The sequence below is a fragment of the Microcaecilia unicolor genome, chromosome 10 (assembly GCF_901765095.1).
Source record: "Microcaecilia unicolor chromosome 10, aMicUni1.1, whole genome shotgun sequence".
Taxonomy (NCBI): Eukaryota; Metazoa; Chordata; class Amphibia; order Gymnophiona; family Siphonopidae; genus Microcaecilia; species Microcaecilia unicolor.
Window position 1 is genome coordinate 122,451,918 of NC_044040.1, and position 12,766 is coordinate 122,464,683.

At 44.4% G+C, this 12,766-nt stretch overlaps 1 protein-coding gene across 1 annotated transcript in view; it reads left to right on the forward strand.

Moving 5' to 3' along the window:
• PSAT1 (phosphoserine aminotransferase 1) overlaps positions 1-12,766 on the forward strand; it is a 624,187-nt gene that overhangs the window by 115,734 nt on the left and 495,687 nt on the right. The window lies entirely within an intron of this gene.

The following is a 12,766-nucleotide window of genomic DNA, read 5'->3' on the forward strand; positions in this document are numbered from 1 at the left end:
AGAAATATTTTCTCTGATTTGTTTTAATTTTACTACACTGTAGTTTCATCGCATGCCCCCTAGTCCTAGCATTTTTGGAAAGCGTGAACAGACGCTTCATATCCACCTGTTCCACTGCACTCATTATTTTATATACCTCTATCATGTCTCCCCTCAGCCGTCTCTTCTCCAAGCTGAAAAGCCCTAGCCTCCTTAATCTTTCTTCATAGGGAAGTCGTCCCATCCCCGCTATCATTTTAGTCGCCCTTCGCTGCACCTTTTCCAATTCCAGATGCAGCGACCAGAATTGAACACAATACTCAAGGTGTGGTCGCACCATGGAGCGATATAACGGCTTTATAACATCCTCACACCTGTTTTCCATAACTTTCCTAATAATACCCAACATTCTATTCACTTTCCGAGCCGCAACAGCACACTGAGCAGAAGGTTTCAGTGTATTATCGACGACGACACATTAAACGTCATCTGCCATCTAGCCGCCCAGTCTCCCAGTCTCGTAAGGTCCTTCTGTAATTTTTCACAATACTGTTGCGAGTTAACAACTTTGAATAACTTTGTGTCATCAGCAAATTTAATTACCTCGCTAGTTACTCCCAACTCTAAATATATTAAAAAGCAGCGGTCCTAGCACAGACCCCTGAGGAACCCCACTAACTACCCTTCTCTATTGTGAATACTGCCCATTTAACCCCACTCTCCTATCCTTCAACCAGTTTTTAATCCACAATAGGACTTTTCCTCCTATCCCATGACCCTCCAATTTCCTCTGTAGCCTTTAATGAGGTACCTTGTCAAACGCCTTTTGAAAATCCAGATACACAATATCAACCGGCTCCCCTTTGTCCACATGTTTGTTTCCTCCTTCAAAGAATTGAAGTAAATTGGTCAGGCAAGATTTCCCCACACAAAAGCCATGCTGACTCGGTCTCAGTAATCCATGCCCTCGGATGTACTCTGTAATTTTGTTTTTAATAATAGCCGCTACCATTTTCCCCGGCACCAATGTCAGACTCACCAGTCTATAATTTCCTGGATCTCCCCTGGAACCTTTTTTAAAAATGGGCATTACATTGGCCACCCTCCAATCTTCCGGTACCACGCTCGATTTTAAGGATAAATTGCATATCACTAGCAGTAGCTCCGCAAGCTCATTTTTCAGTTCTATCAGTACTCTAGGATGAATACCATCCGGTCCAGGAGATTTGCTACTCTTCAGTTTGCTGAACTGCCCCATTACATCCTCCAGGTTTACCGTGAAGTCAGTAAGTTTCTCTGACTCGTCCGCTTGAAATATCATTTCCGACACCAGGTATCCCACCCAAATCTTCCTCGGTGAAGACCGAAGCAAAGAATTCATTCAATCTCTCTGCTACGTCTTTGTCTTCCTTGATTGCCCCTTTTACCCCTCGGTCATCCAGCGGCCCAACCGATTCTTTTGCCGGCTTCCTGCTTTTAATATACCGAAAAAATTTTTTACTATGTTTTTTTGCCTCTAATGCTATCTTTTTTTCGTAATCTCTCTTGGCCTTCTTTATCTGCGCCTTGCATTTGCTTTGACACTCCTTATGCTGCTTCTTGTTATTTTCAGACGGTTCCTTCTTCCATTTTCTGGATTTGAGCTTTCTACCTAAGAGCCTAAATGTGGCTTCCAGAATCTCTCTCCCACATTTTCCTACGTCATTGGTACCCACATGTACCAAGAGAGCGGACTCCTCCCCAGCACTATGTAGAATCCTATCTAGGTGACGCGTGAGGTCCGCCACCTTCGCACCAGGCAGGCAGGTCACCAGGCGATCCTCATGTCCACCAGCCACCCAGCTATCTATATGCCTAATGATCGAATCACCAACTACAACAGCTGTCCTAACCTTTCCCTCCTGGGCAGCACTTGGAGACATATCCTCGGTGCGAGAGGATAGTACATTCCCTGGTGGGCAGGTCCTGGCTACAGGAGTACTTCCTACTTCACCAGGGTGATGCTCTCCTTCTAGGAGACCTCCCTCCTCCAAGATAGCACAAGGGCTACCAGACTGGAGGTGGGACTTCTCTACAACATCCCTTTAGGTCTCCTCTATGTACCTCTCTGTCTCCCTCAGCTCCACCAAGTCTGCTACTCTAGCCTCAAGAGAACGGACACGCCTGGTGATCGTTATGCCTACCTACAGTTGCAACATTTCTTGCTAGGGCAAGTCTATATAGGGTGTTTGAAGCGTGATACACATCCAATGGAAGAGCTCTGTGTAGATTTGAACATAACGCGCGGAATGATATCTCATTTGTATACATATCAGGTGACAAATATTAAACAGTATGTACTGCACAGGAAGAGGTGGGAACAGGAATTACAGTTCACTTTATCGGATGCAGCTTGGCTGGCATTGGAAAAATGGATCTTGAGATCATCCCTAGCAGTGGTAATGCAGGAAAATGCTATCAAAGTTTTTTACAGATGGTATCTGACACCAGTCAGACTACATCACATGTTTGCCCATGTTCCCAAATGCTGCTGGCGGAATTGTGGTGGAGTGGGGGCCATGGGTCACGTTTGGTGGTCTTGCCCTAAAGCTCAGGCCTACTGGAGGGGGGTGCAGTCGTGCCTTCAGGTATGGGTTGGCAAATCTGTACAGTGGCATCCTTTAGTTTTCCTACTTGGGCAGCGGCCAGAGGGCATTATGTCTGATCAGTGGCTCTTGTTGAGAGGATCCCTGCATGCAGCTCGCATAAATTTAGCATAGAACTGGAAGTCACCGAAGGGTCCCTCAATGGTGAATTGGAATACTAAGGTGCGATACATATGTGAAATGGAGAGATTAACTGCAGTAAGAAGGAAAACTTTGCCCGCATGGGAAAAGGTTTGGGAACCCTTTCTAAAAAAGTGTTCTGGTTAAATGGTGTATACACAGGAGGGCAGGGAAGGTGTGAGGGGAGGGTGGGGGTTGTAGGACAAGGGTAGGGGAGATTTTTTGTATTAAAATTAAAAAATTTTGAAGTAGAGTTTGTATCTGTTATAGCATTGTTATTTAACTGAAGCCTCTTTTGTCAAATACTCATTGAGTGATTATGTGGAAATGTAGATTATTCTACTGTATCGAAATGAGTAGATGTTGTATTGATTTTGCAATGCTTAATAAAGACTTCTATAAATTAAAAAAAAAGAGAACGGACACGTTCCCTGAGAGCTAGGAGCTCTTTGCATCGGGCACACACATATGACATCTCACCAACTGGGAGATAACCATACATGTGACACTCAATGCAAAAGACTGGATAGCACCCCTCTCGCTGCTGGACTGCTGACTCCATCTTAGTGTTTTTGAGTTTTTCAATAATTTAAAACTTGCTACAGTATTAAGGATGTTAGCCTAATATAAAAGTGTCTTTTAGTTTATATAGTATATTTTATGATTTATTTAGTGTTTCCTTCTTAGATGGTAATGAAATGTATTTAAAACTCTGTAAAAGCACTCCTTGCTTGTTACTTTAATTACAATAACTGACTATAAATGAAGAGTTGTCCTAGGGGTGGGCGGGAAGAATAAATTAGATCCTGCAGTGGCTGTTAGATTCTATCTGTTAATGCTGTGGTACAAAGCTTTTAAAACTAAGTGGAAAAGACTATTTATTTATTATTTATTTATTTGTGGCATTTATACCCCGCTCTTTCCCGCTCGATAGCAGGTTCAGTGCGGCTTACAAAGTATGGTACAAAGTATCACAGAGATAATACAAATTATGGACAAAGTATCACATAGATGACATAGTTACATAGAGTAGGCTTACAAAGTATGGTACAAAGTATCACAGAGATAATACATTAGGGGATAAGAATGTTCGAAATAGCATGGAGGGGTTGATGGAGGGAGCTTAGGTTATGGGTATTGTTACTGTCGTTGTTAATATTGGGTTATGAGGGTCTGTTACGAGCTGTTGTGAGCAATGACTCCGTTGTGGGCCGCTGAAGACAATTTATGTCATGGAGATTAGTTGTTAAAATTTGCTTTTTATATTTTTATTTTTGCCTAACACTAACCTATAATTCCTCCTTTAAACCCCAATCTTTAAGTTCCCAAAGCACAAAGCAAAGTAGCGTTCACTTACCAGAGAAATGTCCTCTTCTCTCAGAACTTCTCAGAAAGAAAGTTCAGTGGGACCTTTCCTCTTTATATAGTTTTGAATCTAAGGGGCATAGGCGGTCGGTGGCCCAACTGATTGGGGAGGCTAAAGGGGGCGGGGTTAGGGGTGGGGCCAGGGGTGGGGCTTAAATCCATAATTGTCTGATAACACACAGAAAAAATAAATAAATAAAAGTCACAATTAATACCTTTTATTAAATTTAGATATTAACTATGTATCATATGTCAAAGAATAAAGTGGTTGCTCAAAGCATATACTAACCACAATCGCTCAACTGCAAAACACTATGCACAACTTTGTGCAAAAACACACACAGAACCTTACTGTACCATAAATATTACACTGGGCAGAACCTAATACACCAATATACCACCCATAAGGAAAATGCAGACTGTCAACAATATGAAACAAGGGATCATAATATCACAATTCTCATGTAGAGCCACAAAACATCTTAATTCATGTTTAATGTGGGATAAAATGCCATACATAAGTAAATAAATATAAACTTTTAATGTTGAGCACCTGATTCTCAAAGTGGACATATTCCAAACACTATAATGAAAATAAAATGATTTTTTTTTCTGCCTTTGTTGCCTGGTGATTGTTTTTCTGATCATGCTGGCCCAGTATCCAATTCTGCTGCTATCTGTCCTCTTAACTCTGTTTCCAGGGCTTCCTTTCCATTTATTTCTTTCCTTTCCGCCTTTCTTCTTCATTTCTGGTCCTCAGCTTCTGCCTATTTTCTTCATCCATGTGCAGTTTTTCTCCTCTCTTCCTTTTCCCTCATCTCATCTCCTTCCTCACTTTTTCCTCCCCTCCATCCATGTCCAGCATTTCTTCTCTCTCCCCTCCTATCCCCTGCCCTCCATCCACCCATGTCCAGCGACACTTCTCTCCCCTGCCCTCCATCCACCCATGTCCAGCAGTGACCCTCCTCTCCCCTGCCCTGCATGCACCCATGTCCAGTGACCCTCCTCTCCCCTGCCCTCCATCCACCCATGTCCAGCAGTGACCCTCCTCTCCCCTGCCCTGCATGCACCCATGCCCAGTGACCCTCCTTCCCCTGCCCTCCATCCACCCATGTCCAGTGACCCTCCTTCCCGTGCCCTCCATCCACCCATGTCCAGCAGTGACCTTCTTCTCCCCTGCCCTGTATGCACCCATGCCCAGTGACCCTCCTTCCCCTGCCCTCCATCCACCCATGTCCAGCAGTGACCCTCCCCTGCCCTGCATGAATTATTCTCCTCCCTCCCTCCGGATCCTGACTCTTCAAATTCTTCGGGGCAGGCGCCGGGCGGGCAGGCAGTTTGCCTGCCCGCTGCAAGCGCTGACTCTCCCCCACTGGTGCTGCCGCTGCCGGCGTTCACGCTTCAAAATGGCCGCTGAGACTTACAGAAGTCTCGCGAGGCCGCTGGAAGTCTCGGCAGCCATTTTTAAAGCGTGAACGCCGGCAGCGCAGCGCCAGCGGGGGAATCAGCGCTGGCAGCGGTGCGGGCAGGCAGGCAAGACTGCCCCGAAGAATTAGCACACCACCATCGTTGCGGCTGGGGAGGCTTAGCCTCCCCAAGCCTCCAATACCGGGCGCCTATGCTAAGGGGCCTCTTTTAAACAGGCTCTTTGAAGCTGATTCAGCAACCTATGCAAATATTCTACTTCCCCACACCTTAATTATCACTTAATTGAGGTCGCTGGATAAGCTAACTCTCCAGCAGCCAAGGAACAGAAAATAACTGCCTTTTAGAACAAAGGAGTTTTGGGCTGTTTTGTTTCTATCTCTAGAAAAGGTTTCAGTTAAAAACTATGGGCAAATGCCTATTTCTAGAGAAAAGTTCAGTTTAAAACTATGGGAAAAGGGTACGGCAACTAGTTAATGATGCTTGCTTTTCTCTCTTTCTCTCTCTTTTATTCTCCCTTAATACTAAATTAGATCCTGCAGTGGCTGTTAGATTCTATCTGTTAATGCTGTGGTACAAAGCTTTTAAAACTAAGTGGTAAAGACTGTGGAGATTAGTTTGTTAAAATTTGCTTTTTATATTTTTATTTTTGCCTAACACTAACCTACAATTCCTCCTTTAAATCCCAATCTTTACGTTCCCAAAGCACAAAGCAAAGTAGCGTTCATTTACCAGAGAAATGTCCTCTTCTCAGAAGTTCCTTTTCTCAGTCCGTGACTCCCAACGCTGAACCTTGCATGATGTAGTTATAGTTTGGGTTTCTCTTTCCCACATGCATCACTTTGCACTTGTTCACATTAAACATCATCTGCCATTTAGACGCCCAGTCTCGTAAGGTCCTCTTGTAGTTTTTTACAATCTTCCCGCGATTTGACTACTTTGAATAACTTTGTGTCATCGGCAAATTTGATTACCTCACTTGTTACCCCCATCTCTAGGTCATTTATGAATATGTTAAAAAGCAGAGGTCCCAGCACCGATCCCTGAGGGACCCCGCTAACTACCCTTCTCCATTGAGAATATTGACCTTTTAGTCCTACTCTGTTTCCTATCTTTCAACCAGTTTTTAATCCACAGTAAGACACTACCTCCGATCTCATGTCCCTCTAATTTCCTCCGTAGTCTTTCATGAGGGACCTTATCAAACACCTTCTGAAAATCTAGATACACAATATCAATCGGCTCACCTTTGTCCACATGTTTGTTTACCCCTTCAAAGAAATGCAGCAGATTGGTGAGACAAGACTTCCCTTCACTAAATCCATGTTGACTTTGTCCCATCAGTCCATGCTTTTGAACGTGCTCTGTAATTTTGTTCTTGATTATAGTCTCTACCATTTTGCCCAGCACCGACGTCAGACTCACCGGTCTATAATTTCCCGGGTCTCCTCTGGAATCTTTTTAAAATATCGGCGTTACATTGGCCCCCCACCAATCTTCCGGTACCACACTCGATTTTAAGGATAAATTACAAATCAATAACAGTAGCTCCGCCAGCTCATTTTTTTAGTTCTATCAGTACCCTAGGGTGAATACCACCCGGTGCAGGAGATTTGCTACTCTTCAGTTTGCAGAACTGCTCCATTACGTCTTCCAGATTTACAGATATTTCAATATGTTTTTCCGACTCTTCAGCTATGAATACCCTGTCTGGCACCGGTATCCCACCCAAATCTTCCTCGGTGAAGACCGAAGCAAAGAACTCATTTAGTTTTTCTGCTATTTCTTTGTCTTCCTTGGTCGCCCCTTTTACACCCCGGTCATCCAGCGGGCAACCGATTCTTTTGCCGGTTTCCTGCTTTTAATGTATCTAAAAAAAATTTTACTATCAGTTTGCGTCTCTAACGCTATCTTTCTTTCAAAATCCCTCTTTGCCTTATCAGCGCTTTGCATCTGACTTGACATTCCTTATGCTGCTTCTTATTTTCCTCATCCGGTTCCTTCTTCCATTTTCTGAAGGATTCCTTTTTAGCTCCAATAGCCTCCTTTACCTCACTTTTTAACCATGCCATCTGTCGTTTAGTTTTCCGTCCTTCTTTTCTGATATGTGGAATATGTTTGGCCTGGGCCTCCAGGACGGTGTTTTTGAACAGCATCCACGCCTGTGGTAGGTTTCTTACCCTCTCAGTCGCTCCTCTAAGTTTTTTTTTTCACCATTCTTCTCATTTTATCATAGCTTCCTTTTTTAAAGTTCAATACTAACATATTTGACTTCCTATGTTTACCTTTTTGAAAGCAAATTTCAAAGGTGATCATGTTATGATCACTGTTGTCAAGCGGCCCCCGGACCGCTACCTCCCGTACCAGATCATGTGCTCCACAAATAACTAAGTCTAGAATTTTTCCTTCTCTTGTCGGCTCCTGTACCAGCTGCTCCATAAAGCTGTCCTTTATTTCATCGAGGAAGTTTACCTCCCTAGCGTGCCCTGATGTTTCTTTAACCCAGTCTATATGGGGGTAATTAAAATCACTGTAAATCTTGGAATATGTAGAATGTAATCTCCACTGTCCTCAAAAATTCTACAACTGTTAAAGTGTTCAAAGGTGAATATGGACTCTCAACCATGAAAGATCGTGGAGAAAAAAGACCTCAGTATAACCAGACACTCCTCTTTTTAAAGGACACACCGTTTAGTTAGAGAGGGGACCTCATTAATCATAAGTCTTAAAAAAACTCCACCTGAATTACTTTCATGCTGCATATGCCATAGCACCCTTTCAAACACTCATAGATATAGACACTAATGCTGAATACAATGTAACGAAAAACCGTTACTTATCTTGGATGGTGAAACAAACGATACAATATTCCACGAATCAATGCAGGTTCCCTCCATCCATGTCCAGCATTTCCTCTCTATCCCTTTCCTGTCCTCCATCCATGTTCATCATTTTTCCTCTCCCCCCTCCATCCATGTTGATCTCCTTTCCCACCCCTCCATCCATGTCCAGCATTTCTTCTCTCTTCCTTTCCCTCCATCCATTTGCATTTCCTTCCTCTGTGTTTCCCCCCTCCATCCATGTCCAGAATTTCTTCTCTCTCCCCTCCATCCATGTGCATCTCTTTCCTGTCTTACCTTCCCTCCCCTCCATCCATGTCCAACAATTCTCCTCTCTCCCCTGCCCTCCTCTCCATCCATCCATGTCCCACAACCCTCCTCTCTCCCCTGCCCTTCCCTCCATCCATGTCCCACAACCCTCCTCTCTCCCCTGCTCTCCCCTCAATCCACCCATGTCCAGCAACCCTCCTCTCTCCCCTGCCCTCCCCTCCATCCACCCATGTCCAGCAACCCTCCTCTCTTCCCTGCCCTCCCCTCCATCCATCCATGTCCAGCAACCCTCCTCTCCCCCTGCCCTCCCCTCCATCCACCCATGTCCAGCAACTCTCCTCTCCCCTCCATCCACCCATGTCCAGCAACCCTCCTCTCCCCTCCCCTCTATCCAGCATGTAGTTGGACTCTGGAACTCGTTTCCGGAAAATGTAGTGACAGCAGCTGGCCTTACGGAGTTTAAAGGGGGTTTAGACAGATTCCTGAGGGAAAAGTCCATTGAACATTATTAAAAATATTTTTTAGGGGGGGGGGGGCTTGCCGGGTTCTTGAAGCCTGGATTGGCCGCTGTCTGAGACGGGATGCTGGGCTTGATGGACCATTGGTCTTTTCCCAGTATGGCGGTGCTTATGTTCCACCCATGTCCAGCAACTCTCCTGTCCCCTCCCCTCCATCCACCCATGTCCAGCAACCCTCCTCTCCCGTCCCCTCCATCCACCCATGTCCAGCAACCATCCTCTCCCCTCCCCTCCATCCACCCATGTCCAGCAACTCTCATCTTCCCTCCCCTCCATCCACCTATGTCCAGCAACTCTCCTCTACCCTGCCCTCCATCCATCTATCCATCTATATCCAGCAATTCTCCTCTCCCCCCTCCAAACCCAGCAATTCTCTTCTCTCCCCTGCCCCCCTCCATCCATCCATACCCAGCAATTCTTTTTCGCGCCCATCCTCCCCTCCCATTCATGTCCACCTGCCCGCCCTCTTCTCCCCCAACATCCCCCTTTTTCTTCCTGCTACAGTGCTACCCTGCGTGGTTTAAATCTTTTTTTATTACCTCCGTCGCAGCGGCCGCGTCATTGAAAGCCCTACCCATCTCTAGCCTTCCCTCAGAGTCCCGCTCTCGCAGAAAGAGGAAATGATGTCAGAAGAAGGCGGGACTTTGAGGGAATGAACTCACGAAGGGAAGGCTAGAGACGGGCAGGGCTTTCAATGACGAGGCTGCTGCAACGGAGATAAATAAAAGATTTAAACCCCCGGGGGGCACGGGGCGGGCGCAGGCAAACAAGGGCTGTGGGAGGTGAGGTAAGCAGGGTAAGCATGGCTTGTGGCACCCTCCTGCCATGCTTACCTTGTTTACCGGAGCCGGCTCACCGTGCAGAACAACCGGCTTGCAAGATCTTAGAAAATTTAACAACCGACTCTTGCGAGCTGGCTCCAGCACACCACTGTGTGTATATATATATATATATATTTTTTTTTTTTTTTGTAGTACCGGATATGACAGCATGCTAGGGGTGGGAAGCAGCCCAGCGGTACTTCCTGTTTAGCAAGCAGTAAGCCCATGTTGGGCTTACCACCGCTTAGTAAAAGGGGTCATTAACCTTGGCAGGTTCAATCACTTGTTTGTGGCTAACGGTCATTATTCAGTTCTCTTAAGACTTGAAACTAACAAAATCTTAATATCCTGAAGCATAAACCTTGGCACACCAGCACACCCTGAAGCCTCTTTCTTTTTCTGATATTTTCTTTATTGCATAAACATCAATGTACTCACAGTCAGAAGGGGTGCTTCATAGCACAGGGACTTCGTTATTCTGGGCTGAACAATGCTTGTAGGTAGAAGTCTGAGGAAAAAACAATTCTACTGCTGAGTTGGAAAACAGATGAACAGGCAGAGACAGTTGAGAAATGGATGCCTGGAGCTTGGTATATCTTATTGACAAGATATATTTTACAAGGTAAAAAAAACAAGTTCTCTTCAGGGAGTTTATCAGGCCAAGTATGGACAGAAAACAAGATGGAGAAAGTTTCAAAGCTAGAGCAAGGGGAAAAGCAGGGGGGCTACCAAGCCCAAAGAACAAGAGCATAAAGACCAATGAGACAGAGCCATCAGGTAGCAAAGCAGTCAAGCTAGGCTGAGAAAGAGAAGAGGTTCAGGCAACATTACATCAATGATAACAGGTTTTTTTTTAACAAACAGACAAGTGTGTCTGCACTAGCTGTGAACTATATTACACATAATGCATTGCTCCTCTGACATACAGACAGATCTGCAGTAACGCATTAAACACATTTCAGGAAACTACTATAACTGAGGCAAGGCTGTCAAAGGACAGAACAGTCATATTCTGTGGCACTTAACTGGATAGTGCTGCTGAAATGTCCAGTTAGTGTCCAACACAAAACCGGCTATTTTGGGGTGCTCCAAGGGAGGAGTCAGCATTTGACTGGTTAAGTGCCAATAAACTGGCCAAGATAACCGCAAAAATAGGACTGCATAAAAGTTGGTTCTATAGATCCAAGATGGCGACAGTGTAAGAAGTGTCAACGGACACGCTTCAGAGCTCGATCCGGCTTTCGCTGCAGTGAGCGCCTTACCCGTCAGAACGATGGGGAAAAGGAGAGGCAAAGTTTGGGAAGCTCCCCTTGCCCCGAGCGGAATGCCCCAGCTCCAACAGACGACGCTGGAAAGGTTCGGAGTGATGCCCGGTCCCACGATGGTTTCAACTCCTTCTGCCTGAGCCGGCGCATTGACGCTGGACAGCAGTATAGACGGGGCTTCCGTAAGCCCCGTCGATCGTGCGGCACCCCCTCAACCCGGAAGGGAAACTCCATGCAAGCCCTGATGCCTCGGACCGAAGTGGAGCACAGAGCGTTCAAGGGGGGAGCCTACAGGAGAGGAGAACTGGAGCTGACAACGTGAGAGAGCCAGAATTAACAGCATCTCACTTAGTTTTGTCTAAAACAGTGAGTATACTGGAACAAGCTGTGAAAGCCCCTCAACCGGATACTATAGTGGGGAAAATAGTGAAACCTGCCATAGTGACCTTAGAGTCACTTTGGGATTTGACTTCTGCTACTCAAACTGCTTTACAAACTTTAATTTTCAAAAATACGGAGACAATTAAAGCCCTATCAGAGACTGCGTTGAACCAGTTACAAATTAATGATTCTCAAGCCTCTGAAGTTAAAAGACTAACTGAAAGAACTGAAAAACTTGAACTTATTGAACAGACTTTAATTAAGGATAAGAATTTTACTTTAACACGCTTGGAATACCTTGAAAATCAGTCTAAGAGATTGACTTTACGTTTTATAAACTTTCCTAGGTCACCTTTGATTTAACCAATTTAACCATGGTTCAAAAATTTCAAGTTGAGTTACTAGGAATACAGGAGACCTCATTGCCACCAATAACTAGAGCTTTTTACCTTCAAACTGTTAATAAAACACCTGAAAAATTTGCAAACACAGGGGATGATGAATCTCACTGCATTTCTGGAATCACCTCTTGAGGTAATAACACAAAGAACCACGTTACTGGTAACCTTTGCATTGGAAATGGATAGGGACGCAGTACTCAAACTTTCTTTAAGACATTTGGATTCTGTATTTTTGGGTTCAAAAATAAGAGTTTTTCCGGATCTCTCCAGGGAAACACAAAAGAGATGTAAGATGTTCCTGCTGCTGCGGTCTAGGACAGTAGCAGTTGGGGCTGATTTCCTTTTGAGGTTTCCCTGTATTTATAAAGTTTCAATCTAAACAGTATCAATTTTTGACCCAAAACAACTAGAGGAATTTCTAATAAGCAAAGAAGAGGTTAATGTACAAGTCTAGTCTCATATGTAACACTGTAGGGCAGGCTAGAGTTAACCACTTGGGAAAGATGCATCTTTTCATTAATTACTTTCTGAGTGCTTAATATTAAGTAGGACAATATATTTTTCTTTGTTCTTGGATCATTTACCTTAAGTAATATTGATGGACGATAGTAAATATAAATGGAGAAATTATTTTATTTCTATGTTTTGAAGAATTTTTTCCTTATGTGTATTAACACTCATAAAGTATATTATGTTTGTTAAAAACTGATAAATAAAGAATTAAAAAAAAAGTTGG